This window comes from Cryptomeria japonica, chromosome 7 (genome assembly GCF_030272615.1).
Source record: "Cryptomeria japonica chromosome 7, Sugi_1.0, whole genome shotgun sequence".
NCBI lineage: Eukaryota > Viridiplantae > Streptophyta > Pinopsida > Cupressales > Cupressaceae > Cryptomeria > Cryptomeria japonica.
In genome coordinates, this window is record NC_081411.1 from 224,301,669 (window position 1) to 224,309,081 (window position 7,413).

At 33.9% G+C, this 7,413-nt stretch overlaps 1 non-coding gene across 1 annotated transcript; it reads left to right on the forward strand.

Annotated features, from left to right (window-relative positions):
* Nucleotides 1-2,912: 2,912 nt before the first annotated feature.
* On the forward strand, nt 2,913-2,984 carry TRNAC-GCA (transfer RNA cysteine (anticodon GCA)). Its single transcript has one exon. It is a non-coding gene; the product is annotated as a tRNA-Cys (tRNA).
* Nucleotides 2,985-7,413: the final 4,429 nt, after the last annotated feature.

Sequence of the window (7,413 nt, forward strand, 5' to 3'; positions counted from 1 at the left end):
CGCCCCTGTCCTACCCCTTTCTCAAGGGCAGAATGTGGACGGGGTGATGCAGAGGCCAAGGAAGAAGCTGTTTTCGCAAGCCAAACACTCTTCGGTCTTTGATCAAGCTAGAGGATTCAAGTTCACATGTGTGAGGACCCTAATGCAGACGTAAAATGCTAAGATCACAATTTTATGACACTACACCCTTGTGTCACATTGATTGGTGGAGAGACTACATGAATACTCATTGAAGGCATATAAAAAGATGGAGGAGTGAATGAAGAAGAGGGATTTCCCCCATGACTAATGGTTGTAGGTATGACATTTTAAGTTGAATTAGCCATGATGTTTGAAGTGAAAGTAGGAATACTATCCATAGAAGTGGTCAAAGGAATAGAGTGATTGATTATGTTTGCAATCACTTTACAATGCTATGGTAGTGAAATCAAGTAGTGTGATGAGTTAACTATTTCAACATTCAACTACAAAGGTTTATTTTTTATATTTTCTATTAAGTGTAGCAGGGTGATGACTCATCCAAATAAATTGTGGATGGGTTTCTTTATCTAGTATATGAAACAAAATAAAGTTTTGATCAACAAAGGACATTACTAGGTAAGCCACTATCTTAAACCTTAAAGAAGATGGCATTGGGCACAATGTTTGGGAAAATTCGAACATAAGCTAGCCTCTACATGCAAAGATGAAATATATGTTAATATGAATCAAACATATAAACATACCATGTATATCTATCAATGAACCCTTACACTTCTTGTATCATTTTGAAGGACACCTTATAAAAATTCTTAGAAGACCAATAAAAGGCAACACTCAAATTAATAAATGTTATTACAATAGTTTCTAGATGATCAAAAGCATTAAAAAATCATGGAGGAATTTATATGATTGAATATTGCACTTTACATTCATTAATTTGACTAACTATAAAAGAAACATCATGATGATACAACGAAGACTAGACTTAAATACATTCATTATTTTGTTCATCATAATATACAAAATAAGACAAACTATACACATTCAAGCTTTTTTTCTCTATTTTATGACAATATGTATAAACAATCTACCAAGTAACCAACCATTCCTTTTTACCTCTCCAATTCACATATATATAGTATTTAGATTCAAACCTTAAGTGTAAGTTCAAAATTTTACCATCTTATCACCATCAATTGGATATAAACAATGACCTACCATGAAAATTTCTTGGGATTATTCAAGATCAACCCAAAGATAACCTTAGGATGTGACATTATAAATATGGACCACACATGGATGCCCCATATCAAAATGGAAAACCACAAAACCACATGGAAACCACTCTTGGCTCATCCATCAGTTACATCAACATTAAACATGAAGAGTGGGAAATTCGAAAGAAGTGAGCCTGCCATGATGCATGCAAGAATCAAGATAAAAATTTGATCCATACCCTGCAAGAGAACATATACTCTTGAGGAAGATTAGGGGTAAACCATTAAATGGTTAAGAGATAGCCAACTATCCACTAGGTAATTTGAAGGTTCTTAAATATTAGGAAATAATCCATGAACTTGAAGCATAGGTCATAGTAGGTAAAGATGAACAAAGAACAAAGGTAAATATCTAACTTCATTTGAACAATGGTCATTCATGTAAAATAAAGGGCATCAAATGGTAGATGGGTGTGTTAAACAAATCAACCCACCAAAATGAACAACTACCTCATATGAATTAAATCTTAAGGTGTAGTGAAACCGTTACTACCAACTATTGGCAAGCTAAAAATCCACCCTAAAAGGTACAAATCAATCAAATAACATTTGTGACAAGGATATGAGAAACAACACCAATCTCCACAAGTCTATTTGGATCACCACTTATCAAGTATGGACCACCATGGGTAAGGATTGGATCATCAAATTGAAGGAACACCATTAAATGAGCAAAGAGTTAGGAGACTGCACAATAACACAAATATAACATTGCAATCAAAACATATCACATGCACAAAGCTTTCAATGTTCAAAATTATCAAAATAAGACATGTAATATACATATAGGCAAACAAAAATATACCACAATACACAAAAAGGTTCGATTTAATTAGGAATTTTGGGCACAAGCCAATAGATTATTCCCCGTAAAAAAACACAATACATAAAAACACTAAATTTAATAACTAGGATCTTGGGGCACAAGCCAACAGATTCTTCCCTCCTAATTTTGATAGGAAAGAAAGGCAGCTTGACCTACATAGGAATGGAGTTGGTATCTCCTCCCTTGGATCAAAATTGTCATTGTAATAGTTCAAAAAAAGTCAACTTCTAGCCATGAACGAGATTATTCTCAAAGATTGTATCATCTTTTTAACAAGTAATTATTAGGAAGAATACCCTTCCACAAAACAACTCTAGCTTTTGAGAAATGAATGAAATCCAACTATTTTGAACCCACAATCGGATGCTCTTAGAAACAACCAAATATTTAAAAATTTGCATATCAATTTATAGTGTAGAAGATCATTATATTCTTACGTGATGTCATTAGCTTTTACAAATGTTTTAATTTTATGAAGTTTAACACACTTATTTATAAATCAGCAAAAAATTTTGAAAGTTTTTATCACTACGTAATTGATCCAACTCCAACTCAATCCTTATATAAAATGATGTAAACATTTTTAATTAGATTTAATCAAGGAACCTAAAAAATTACCATTATCTGATAAGGATATATATAAAAATTGCAACACGAGTGAGTCTACTGCGCTTATTTCTTACCTCTAAACATTTCTCGTTACTTTTTTTCAAGAAAATACAAGTTTATTTTCACAGAATTAACAATGATCAAACTGACTGGAAATAAAGACGACATTTTTTACTTTTTAAAATATTAAAATATGTTATAACATCTTGTCAACTCACGGGCCTATAGCTCAGTGGTAGAGCATCTGACTGCAGATCAGGCGGTCCCTGGTTCGAATCCGGGTGGGCCCTTTAGAGGAATTGTTCTGCTGAATGCTTGCATTCTAAGTTTTCCTATTTTATCAAATGAAATATGAAAATTTTACTGAATAAAAGCTAGTCTAAATCTGGAAGAATTTGTCAAACATTTTTATTTTGAAGTATAAATGGATTATATAAACAGACCAGAACAGCATATAAACACATTGTTTGCAGTTCATAATCTTCTCTTTTGGAGAGTTCAATGTGGTTGTGGAAAGTCACAAGTTGTATGGGTCTTTATTTTGTTTATATATATATATATAAATAATACAAAATTTTTATTGGATGTGTTGGTTTGGATTTTATTTTATCTATGTATTTGTGATATTTGTTTTTTAGTCATATTTTTATTCTTACGGTTATCTTAGTTATGAGTAGTTAGTTTGTGGTTATCTTAATTTTGTAGTGATATAGTCTTATCTAGATAGTCGAGTTAGTATCGATGACATCCAAGGTATAGGCATAGTAGATATAACAATTACTGGTTAGTCTATTGTGTTTCAATTGAAGATTTTTAGAGGTTCACCTCCTCAAAGTGGTTTACATTCTCAAGTATTATCAAACAATAGTAGCATGTTTTCTATTACATTTTTCTTGTTTGAGTTATTTCATTATGAGTGGTAATAGAGCACGATCTTGACATTTATAAGGCAAGAAACAAAGCATTTTTTTTTACTCGAGCTTGAATTGTGAAGAAAATATCACTCTTAGTTTGGTGAGCTTTCTATTTTTATTTTTTGAAGATTGATCAAGAACATATTGAAGCTGCTACAATCAAGATTTAAGGTCAACCAGAGTAGATTTGAATGAGTTATTATGAAATTAGATTTTCTTCAAATTTGCTCCGAGGGTAGTAAAACACCATTTTAAAAATTATTTATAAGTTTAGAGGGTTATTCAAGGACATTGTGGCTATACAATCTAGAATTGAGGTCACATGGATCAAAATTGAAGGATTTATTGCAAAACTAGGGTTCCCACTATTTTTGCTTTGAAGTTGTAATGCTAAGTTTGAATGGTGGAGGAAAAACCCGACGAAACAACTTTTTTTGAAAAAGACAATTGGCAACACGAAAGATACGACAACAACATGTTGTATTTGCACAACAACGTGGACACAAGTATTGCAAGAACACTACAACATTGAAGAATAACTACACAAGACCTCACGAATGCACAAGTAAGTTGGCACTAGCCGAAGACTAGAAATTATGGGACAACTCACCATGATGAACCAAAGAGAGAGAATGGATGACACCTCAATGACGATTGACACAATCCACGATAAGTTTTTCTCATAGAATGACGTGAGTGATGGGATGAGGGAATTATCAACCTACATTCCACATTAATCCATACTAGCCAACTCAAAGTCACAACACTAATCACACACTCAGAAGATCAACATCGACGAAGGGTGCCTAGGAGCCAACATTATTGGATTAGATGACAAAATTGTTGATTTCTAAGACGAGTAGGATGAGGGCCTAATCACCTCCAGTCCACTCAACAAGACCAATGACAAGCCTCAAACATGAGGTTCAACCTACATAAGAGGTCACTCAACCAAGAGGAAACAACTCTCCACTAAATGGAAGGACAACAAGCCACCTCCAAGCGATGACATAGTTTTTAAGGTGAGATGTCTGAAAACCCATTATAGGACACACATCATCATAATGATGGCCTAGGAAGACTTTGGAGACCAAGGGGATCAACTTTCACTCAATAGGTCACTCTAGGTAACAATCCACAAAAGGTTTTGGGTAATCGAACGACAAACCTAGACACCCTAGGGTAGTAGAACCTAGATGAGACACTAGGGCCTAGGAAGGACACTAGCGCATGACACAAGTGTCTCAGTTTAGTACTAGAGTCCTCGAAACATGTTGATGTCCAAGTTTAGCAGTGGAGTCCTACTCATGCACTCAAGTCTTGACATCATCTCGGTGTCCAACTTTAGCACTAGTATCATGGCCAGTAAGCAATCTAGAGTTAGGGATTTGTCACAACCCCAATGTAGAGGACATCTCCATAGGGGCCTACGATGCCACAAGAGATCAAAAACATTAAAACTTGACTAAAATAAATAAATCAATAAATGACCCTCCCGAGTGCTAGACACCACCAAAACCTAAAAGGAGAGGATGGGAGGAATCATAGTGACCTCACCAACACTCCTAAATCCTTCCCTAAGCCACAAGATATAAGCACACACAACAATGACACTTATGAAAAAAGTGACACTTTACAACACTCTATAAGAGGCTCTTATTTGACCTAAAAAGTTCACAACACCACTTGAAATGCCGCTAGGACATATAACAAAGGCATGGTGGGTTTACAACACCACCCAAGGTGATATAAAGAGACTTCAGACTCTTTTTAAGCCCAAAATACAAGTTCCTATGATCATTTACCTTAACAAAACATAAGCAATTTGATTGAGTTAGTAAGTGAGCATGCTTGGCTCCAACATCAAGACACATAATCCAATTCACATACACTAACATGATCCATCCAAATAAATTGCATCCATCTCAACAAGAGTTTCAATGAAGAACATTACATTTACATTACAAGAGGAATCAAACTTCCTTTTAGTAAACAATTATGTTTTATTAAATCACTATATACATAAGCAATACATGAGATTCAAAACCACTATGCTATCTCAATCTATCATTCTCCAAACCCGAACAATGCTATACATGCCACCCAACCATGTGGAATAAAAATATCCACTCCCTTTATGTTGGGAGATAATCAACATGTCAATGCACACACGCGTAAGACACATGAGGAGAGCTGAATACACTCATCCAAACACAAAGCATACATAGCATGAAGGGATAAAAATACACGACCTCTAAGCACAAGGGATATCACAACATCTAATAAGCCAAGCACACATGGCATCCACATATGCATCGATAAGTCAACACCCACAGGAAAGACATAATCACCTTTCAAGTGCTACTCAAATACTTAAAGGATTAAATATGTTAGCAAGAAAGAGAGGGGATTTTCATTGTGTAGCTCAAAGGGATGGTTCACACAAAATCTTATACTCCTCTTGGTGTAGATGAGGATACTCGATCATACAAGTCCAATGCTCCACAAGCAGGCATGTATTTTCAAGTCATCATCCCTAGCCTTTATGAGTGATAAAGTATTCAAGGGGAATCCCAAGTCATCATCCTTATCATGTACAAGCGCTAAAATATGCAAGGGTTTTCCATTATCTTGGTTAATTAATTATCTACATTTCATTAGTTTCCACTTTTTACCATAACTTCCCAATGAGTTACCCAAATGAGCCCTTTATGCCCCATCTCACATTGGAAGCCACTCCCATGATTGACTCTAATACCTACAATCTAAATTCATCACTTTCACTAACGAACATGGAATCAAAATCAAACAATGCAAATTCCCATTTTTCACACTTTTACACAATAAAGGTGCAATTTTCACAAATCTCAATATAACACATGCAACACAATCAAAATAGATCCAAATTAGCAATCTACATGATATACATTTCATTTGACATTACAATCAATCAGAATTTACCAAAAAATTCAATTTTCATCATTTTACATTTTCATCAAAACCAACAAAATTACCAAAACTTCGTTAAAATAGATCAGAATTAATCAAAACTTTAAAATCTCAAAGTCAAATGTTGAAGGATACCCTTCGGTTCTAAGGTGCCCAACACCCCTTTTCTAACACAAAATCAACAATTTGACCGTTCTATGAAAAATTGAGCATGGTAATAGTGTACTTTAAAAACAAAAATAAAAATATCAAAACAACATAAATAATCTATCAAATACCAAACTTTGAATAAAGGAAATGTTTTAGCTAATGTATTAATCCTTTTACAAACACTCATAAACAAGAATTGAAATAAATGGAGGAGAAATGAAATTCCTACCTCGATTTTAGCTCAAATTTAAACCTCAATCTTTTCACATACACAAGATGAGAGCCAAAATCAACATAGTAGAAAGAACATCTCCCCATTCTAATCCTAATGTCACCATTTTCACTCCAATTCATCTACAAATGCCTTCTCAATCCACAATTCAAATTTCAAGTGAAGAGGGCTTTTCCCCACACAATTTCTTCCAAAATAGACTAAGTATCAAAATGAACCAATTTTCCTCTTTTTGAAAGCCAACTCATTTTCCTTTTTGAAAAAATAATAAAATATTACTTTAAAAATTTTAAATGCTGACATTTTACCCTAATTATTCAAAAATATCAATATGAATAAACATAAGCCACATTTTGATGTTCAGTTTCTACGAAAAAATTATAAATTAACGTAAAAACTCAAACACTCTTTGTTGGGGTTAGGTTTTCTTAAATATTGTAGTAACCATGATACCTGGGGTAATTACTAAATAGA